The sequence below is a fragment of the Pinus tabuliformis genome, chromosome 2_2 (assembly GCF_031772625.1).
Source record: "Pinus tabuliformis cultivar Carrire ecotype Pingquan chromosome 2_2, CPIR1, whole genome shotgun sequence".
Lineage (NCBI taxonomy): Eukaryota > Viridiplantae > Streptophyta > Pinopsida > Pinales > Pinaceae > Pinus > Pinus tabuliformis.
The window spans coordinates 1,105,113,186-1,105,121,587 of NC_142300.1; the positions used below are offsets into that span (position 1 = coordinate 1,105,113,186).

The 8,402-nt window shown below is 42.9% G+C and overlaps 1 pseudogene; it reads right to left on the minus strand.

Annotated features, from left to right (window-relative positions):
* LOC149197247 ((R)-mandelonitrile lyase-like) overlaps positions 1-7,456 on the minus strand; it is a 20,998-nt pseudogene extending 13,542 nt beyond the window's left edge.
* Between the last annotated feature and the right edge of the window lie 946 nt (positions 7,457-8,402).

Genomic DNA, 8,402 nt, shown 5'->3' on the forward strand with positions numbered 1-8,402 from the left:
TGAGTGCATACCTCTTTCTACCCCTTGAAATTTATTCCTTTTTCATTTAAGAGAAGCACATGTACCACAAACCCCCATCCTTGTCTTCTTGGGAACAAGAACATTTTTGAATTCGTTCTTCCATATCCTTGTAAAATATGAATATGTAATAAAATTACCATCTCCTTCAAAAAAAATTTCATATTCTCTATATACGTTGTAGATTTCTCATCTTGAGAAATTATCTAGAATATGTATTGTGTCTTCATTTGGCATACACTCTCCATTCTTTGAAAAGAAGTCTTTCATCCATGACATTGCAGTAATTGTTGATGGTCCAACCTCTATTTTATAACGTACTTATGAATAATATGTAAGGTCCTTTTCCAGTGTTTTTTGGATTCTTGACAAATGAAAATTACCAATTGAATGCAACATTTTGAAAGCCTTTCTACAGATAAATACATTCCCAATATGATAATCATAACCTGCTAGTGTAGATTGCATGCAACCCACTAAAAATGAATTTTGCATGCTTTTATTCATTGACAAATATTTCTTCCTTTTATCCAAAGAAAACTTGAAATCCATATGTTTCAAGCAATCCTTTTGACAACATTCACTTGAAATCAGATCACCAATAGAACTTCTACTTGTGAGATATTCTGTCCTAACCCTTGTATAACTGGAATATTTTGGATTGATATGAAAAGGTCTACTCCTACTCCTAGATACAATATTTTCTTGCAACCTCTCCCTCATTTCATTATTCTCTGCAAAAGTATTTTCATCATCATTAGGAGGAATATTATACTGACAAACATAGTTAGAAAATTCATCACCATCATTTCTTGGAAAATATTCATTACCATCATCAGTTGAAATAAATTCTTCATTACCAAAATCTGTGCTTTTGAAATCCCAACTCAGACGAAATTCTTCACCATATTCATCCCTGCTTTTGAAAACCTCCCTTGGAGGATTCAATTTGTCATCACCATGACTACCTTTGAAACACTCACTTAGAGAAAATTCATTATTCACATTTGTGCCTCTAAAATTATCATTTGCAAGAAACTCTTCATCCTCCCCTTCATCAATGGTGCTCGCATAATCCTTAGGATTATGACTAAGTGGAAAATATGACTCTATTCATAGTCAAATTATCATTTGCACAAATTTCTTCATCCTCCCCTTCATTAGTGGTGGTCCCATAATCCTTGGGATTAAGAATAAGTGGAAACTTTGAATTTCTATTTAATGGAAATTATTCATCCTCCCCTTTGTAAGTGGTGCTCTCATAATCCTTAAGATTAGGACTAAGTAGAAATTTTGAATCTCTATTTATTGGAAATTGTTCATCCTCACCCTTCCCTTCTTCAGTGGTGCTCTCATAATAACAATGTAAACTATGAAATGGGAACCCATACTTTTACCCGTTTTGTAGAGATAGTAAAAAAGTGACCCGATTTTGAAAATGGGTTATGCAGAACACACATGTGTTTTTTAAAGCTTAGATTTTGGCACTATAAAATTTTTTATGTACATTGTGTTTTATAATGGTAGTGTTTTTTATGCTGATTTAAAAACGTGGTAATTCTACACGAGGCCCTTTTTTTAAAAGGTTTTTTTTAATGTATGAAATGTAAATAATTATTTTGTAAATTTAATAATTTTTGAAGTGGTATTTTTCTTCATATTTTTTTGTTTTTATTTTAATTTTATTTTTTTGTAGTGAGGTTTTGTTTCGCATATTTAAAGAAGAAGGTGGATATTCTGAATTTTCGATATTCTACATATTTATACATCATTAATTAATTTTTCAATCCACACGAAATAATTGTTTCTAAAAACCGATATTTTTTAACAATGGACATAAAAATAATCATTTTTAACATAAATATAATTAAAAAACTACACGTTTTGATACTTTTTTGCTACAATTGACATCCGAAAATCACAATTTTTATACAAAAATTTTAACTAAAAATAGTTAAATAATATCTTTTTTATGAATTTCATGTCAAAAAAATAATAATAATCATTTTTTTTTCAAAAAATAATGCTTAACTTAAAAATTAATGCGAAAATCACATGTTACAAATATTGAACGCATAACAACCTTAATTGAGTGTATATTATTCTCATAAAATGTCAAAGTCAAAACATTGCAAGTATAACTACTTAATAGTTACAAAAAATGAGCTTGATTTCCAAGCATAACTTAAATTTAATCAACAATGTCATGTAATCCAAAATCTTCGTCCTCTAGAGTTTCATCATTGTCTTCTTCCACAATATTTTCTGATTCCTTTTGCTCATTTTCATCTTCTAATGGATCTTTAATGTCTGTGAATCTCCCAATGTATGTCTTTCCAAACATCCCATGTAATGGTGGTTGAGGTTCCTTTGCCTTTTTTGGCACGTGATTCACTAAAGTCCCCTTTCTTCAACCCAATTTCTTGCATTGCATCTGGAAGAAATTGAAGAGCATTAATTTTTTGCTGAATGAAATTGCATTGTAATGGATCTTTTTCAATTGCAATGCAATTTCTTCCTTTTTGAAGGTAGCATGCTAGTGTTGTACCTAATCATCAAGCACAAAAGAAATAATGAAGTAAATTAGTACAATGACATATTAATTAAAAAAATAACATATTGAAATTAAATTCTATATAATAAAACTTACCTGAGCCAAAAAATAAATCCAGAACCCATTCTCCTTCATTTGAACATATGTCTATAAGATAGTTAATCAATAATTGTGGTTTTTGATAAATGTTAACTATCTCTCCTTTTTCTTCTTTGTCTTCATATGTTAGTTTTCTCACAACAGCATCATAAATTAATATTTGGCGATAACTCTTTCCGTCCACCTGATTAAAAATCATAGACATATAGCTATCATCTTTTGCCCAACTATCAATATGAATGAACTCACAATCATTATAAATACTTGATCTTCACGGTTAAGAAGATTTGAATTTTTCCTGTAACATGAAATAGTAAAAATTCAATCAACTTGTACATAAATGAATTTTTCAACATTAATCAAATATACATTATAAACGTCTTACCATGTAAGTTGCATCCTTGAATTTGTTTTCCCTTTGAAGCTTGACAATATCATTGCCAATTGTGTGTCTGAATTAAATGTCACAAATCTCCATAATGGTGATGACATGACTTCTACAAATCCTGCAACCACTTTACTAAGAGCTTGATAAGTATAAGGGTCGCTATCATAGTCAATATTTGGAATATTGAAACCATGGGGAATATCTGCAATAACTAGGGCATACTCCCTTTTAGGTATGAGTTTAGCAATGTCTTCACAGTCGCCGTGTATTACTTGATATTGAACAGTGTCTAGCCCATTCCAAATGAAATGAGTAAGAGCTGGATTAAGTTCAACATTCTTAACACGTTGCTTCCTCAGTCTTTCAGTCTTTATTTTTCAATAAAGGTTCTGAAGCTAGTTGGTGCTCCATTATCATCCTTCTTCATCCTTTATAAAATAAACAAATATATGTGTAAGTTATAAATTAAAAATAGTACACAGATGAATAAAAATTAATGTGTAAATCAAGATACCTTTTTAAATGCAAGATAAAAAGCTTTTAATGTTGATGTAGAACTTGAATCTGGATAGTTGCGTACAACATCATCCCAACTATCTTCATTCAACAATCTAACCATTTGTTCTTGAATTTTCATGTAAACTTTGTGACTGCATAGATAAAGTAACAACAAGTCAATATAATGATATGTATAACAAATACTACCAAGAACAACATGTTTTATTTAAAAGAAAATTGTAATCTAGAAATAAATAAAAATAATTCAACAAATTTACTTTTGAAATTCATCAAACATTTCCTCCAATGATAATTCCCCTAACTTCAAACGAGACAATATTGTTTTGACAATTTTTTCATCTTTCACTCCTCGCATTACTCTCCAAGGTGTGATAGTCATATCTTCTAGAAGCTTCTTCAATTCAGGACCTGATTTACTGCCGCCACATATCAATGGCTTAGACTTTTTGACCTTCTTGTTCATAATGCCAATGTTTTCCCACATGCTAAAAATCTCATCAATCAACTTCCAAACATCTCCAGTTCTAAATGCCAATTGGAAAATGTTATCAACACCTCTGAATATATCACTAGGAAGGTTACGTTTTCCACCTTCTAAATTGGGTTTCTCTTCAATTTGATAGCCTATTTCCATACAACATTCCCTTAGGAAATCTACAGTAACATTATCCTGTCCCCACCACATTTTTCTTGAAATTCACTATGAATAAATCTAACCCTTTGGATGAAAGTCATAGACATCCTATATTCATTATCTGAATTATGATCCCATGCCACTAACTTTGCTTCTGTATCCGATAAACCAACATAAATGATACATTTCATTGTTTCAAAACGTGGGTCATTGGGATATTCCTCCATCAATTGTCTTTGAGCTTCTACAAAATGGTTACCCCCAAGCACATAATAATTGTATTCAAAACTTTTTGACTTATCAAATTCTTCCTTGTTGGGAACTTGAATTGGATCAGCAAGAAGCACATAATTAACCACATGAGCATATGGATTATACCTCATCAATGTCTTCAAGTTGTGAACATGCAGATGGTGTGGCTTTCTGACCTGATATTGACATTGTCCTTCACTTGCCTTATAGGTTTGTCTGACATTAAGCTGAAATGTATGACCACCATCAATTAAGTTTTTCTATGTCAAATTCTTTCGAATGGCATTTTGTTTTGTTTTGATAATGACATCCTCTAAATTAGCTCCTGGTGTAACGATTTCTCTGCTTTCTTTTGAAGTTTCACTAGGTTCTTGATTGTTGGTAATGACTACTTCAAAATCTTTAACTTTACTTTTCTTCGTCATAACATTCTCAACAGATTTATTCTCGGGCATTGTTATTTTTGGCCTTTTATGGCTCTTCTCAGTTCCAACGTCATCTTCAGTAACGACAACATATGCTTCACTGTCAGTTTCAACTTCATCGCCCTCAAAAGTAACTTGTCTACCCTTGCTAGATTTATCTGCTAGAGGCCTTTTTTTTCTGATCCTTTGGATATAGTTTTGTAGCCTCGTCAATTACTACATTTTGCTTGTTTTCCATATCTTCTTCTGACATTGAGTAAAAATTGCTGACAATTTTCATGATATCATGCTCTATGAAATGAATGCCTCCCAACTTAATTGAACAACTTTCAACAAAATTCTGCCAAACAAAATATTATATGTCAATAAAAACAAAATTAAAAAAATATTGCGAGACGCTTTCAAGAAATCAAAATACAAATATAAATAACAATACTTACGATGTTTTTCTTCATCTCATTTATGATTTGTTTACACAACTTTGTAGATACCTCTCTCATGTCATACAATGAATATGTTAGTCGATATTTAATCCTTTCATGTGACTTGGGAGATTTTGTAAGTATGTAAATAACTTCAGTGTCCGGTACCGAACACATATCTATGACTCTTCCCATCAGCTCAAAAATTCCATTTTCATTCAGTATATCAATATATAGATATATGTTCAAATTTTGGCTTTTTCTTTCTTTCACATACTAGATTCTTGAAGGGAATTTCACCTCTTTTGAATTCTTCCAGTCTGAAATCATCTTCTTATCATTCGAGGCACTTGAAAGATTTGTAGCCATGAGCTCAGGTGGAGTTCGTTTACCAATGTTTTTTGAACATGCACCTTTAAGTGTCTTTGCTCTAGACATATTCACAGAAATCTTCTTTGATGCCATTTTCCTGGAAAATAGAAACACATAAATCAGTAAATAATGAAAAATATTAACTTAAATCCACAGCGAAAATATATCATAAATTTTTAATTTGTATAATCAGATAATTGAAATTAAAAAAATATTAACACTAAGAAATGGCAGAAGCCCACTGACACCACCACGTCCATCCGCGGAGTGGCAGGGGATTTCCCCACCCCCTACTTGGCACACCCCCTACCCCTCTTCCCCCTCAACCAACCCACGCCACGCCAAGCCACCCCACTCCGCAATTAGACGACCATCCAACCCCATCCTTACCCCCCTTCCACCCCTCCCCCCTACCCCCATGCCACCCCACCCCCAAACCACTTCCCCCGAACGCCCCCCTCCACCCACTATCCCCTGGCCCCCAACCCCCACGCCAATCCACCCCCTCCCTATCCCCCCAACCCCCTACAGCCTACCCCCTCTTCCCCCCCAACCAAGCCACCCACCCCGCAATTGGATGGCCACCCCAGCCCACCCATAACCCCCTTCCCCCCCCTCTCCCTCAGCCCTCCCTCCAAGCCCCCCCTCTCCCTCAGCCCTCCCTCCAAGCCCCCCCTCTCCCGTACCCCCTCAACCCCCCTGCTCCTACCCCCTCTCCCTCGGCCCTCTCTCCTACCCCCCTAACTCACCCCTTACCCCCCTTTTCCCTCGGTGCTCCTCTCACCCCCCTTCCTCCCTACCCCCCTAACCCACCTCCCTTCCCTACTCTCCCTCGGCCCTCCCTTCCCTACCCCCCCTCCCTTTCCCCCCCAACCCCCTACCCCTCGGCACCCCCCACCCACCCCTTCCCCCTACCCCCCTCGGCCCCTCCACCCCACTCCCCTACCTGGCCCTCACCTGCACCCCTCCCCTTCCCCCCTAACCCCCCACTCCACTCCCTACCCGGCCACCCAACCCCACCCCCTTACCCTACCCGACCACCCCACCCGACCCGTTTACCCCCCTCGACACCCCCACCTCACCCCCCTACCCAGCCCTACACTCCACCCCCTTACCCCCCTCGGCACCGCCACCCCGCCCCCTCCTTCCCCCTACCCGACCCCCCCTCTTACCCCTACCCGACGCCTACCCCCACCCCCTTACCCCCCTCAGCACCCGCACCTGGCCCCTCTAGCTCTTCCCCCTACCCGCCCCCGCCGTTACCCCTCGACCACCGCCCCCTTACCCTCCCCCCTCACCACCCCCCCCCTTTACTCGTACCTGCCCCCCTTCCTCCTCCTCCCCCTTGGCCCCACTCCCCTCCCCCTCCATCACCCGCCACTCCTTCCCCCCTCGTCCACCCCCCGCCTCGGCCCTCCCTCACTCCCCTTCCCTCACCCGCCCCTCCTTCCTCCCTCGCCCTTCCACTCCCCCCTTGGCCCCACCTTCGTCCCCCTCCCCCACCAGCCCTGCCTCCCTTCCCCCTCCCCCACCCCCACTTCTCGCCCTCTGCCCCCTCGGCTGGCCACCCCGAGCAGGCCAGTAGGCCGTCGAGGTGGCACAGGGTGGGGCACCACTACCCACCCTGCGCAACCCCGCTGGCCCGCCTGGGTGGGCCACCCCGAACAGACCGGCGGGCCACCAGGGTGGCACGGGGTGGGGTGCCGCCACCCACCCCGCGCCACCCCAGTTGCCCACCGGGCCCCGGGGTGGCACAGGGAGGGGTGCGGCCATCTGAGGGGGTGGAGGGTGGGGGTGGGGGAGGGGGAAGGGAGGTGGGGCAGGTGGGGGAGAGGGAGGGAGGAGGGATGGGCGGGGGAGACCGAGGGGGGAGGGGGGAGGGAGGAGGGGTGGGCGGGGGACGCCGAGGGGGGAGGGAAGGGGAGGGAGGAGGGGAGGGGGGGCCAAGGGGGAGGGGGAGCGAGAGGGCGAGGGAGGAGGGCCGGGTAGGGGCCAGGTAGAGGGGTAGCATGGGGGGGACAAGGGGAGAGGGGGAGGGGGTCGGGTGAGGGCGAGGGAGGAGGGTCGGGTAGGGGGGCCGAGTGGAGGGTCGGGTAGGGGCGTTGGGTGGGAGGGACGAGGGGAAGGGAGGATGGGTTGGTGGGTGAGGGGGAGAGGGAGGGCTAGGTAGGGGAGGCATGTAAAGGGGTTTGGTGGGGGAACGAGGGGGGAGGGGGAAGGGTGAGGGCTGGGTAGGGAGAGCGGGTAGAGGGGTAAGGGGGGGGGGGGGGATGGGAGGAACGAGGGGGGAGGAGGGGTGGAATGGGGAGGTCTAGTAGGGGTGTGGAAGGGGAAGGGGGGGAGGGGGATGGCGCGGCAGGTGGGTCGGGGGGGCCGAGTAGGGGGGGTTGGGTGTGGGGAGGCGAAGGGTTGTAGAGCCGAGTAGGGGTAATGGGGCCGTGGGGGGGACGGCTAGGGGGGTAGAGTGGGATAGGGGTTGAGGGGCAAGGGGAGGGTTAAGGGGGTGGAGTGGGATGGGGGTTGAGGGGTGAGGGGGGAGGAAAGGCCGTGGGTGGTAGGGGGTGGGTCGTGGGGTGGGGGGGTAGGGTCGTCGAGTGGGGGGGTAGGGAGGTGCAGTGAGATGGGGGTTGAGGGGCAGGAGGTGAGGGGGGTTAATGGGGGTAAGCATGGAGTAGTGGGGAGGACGTGGGGGGCAGGGGGCAAGGGGGAAGGGGTGGGT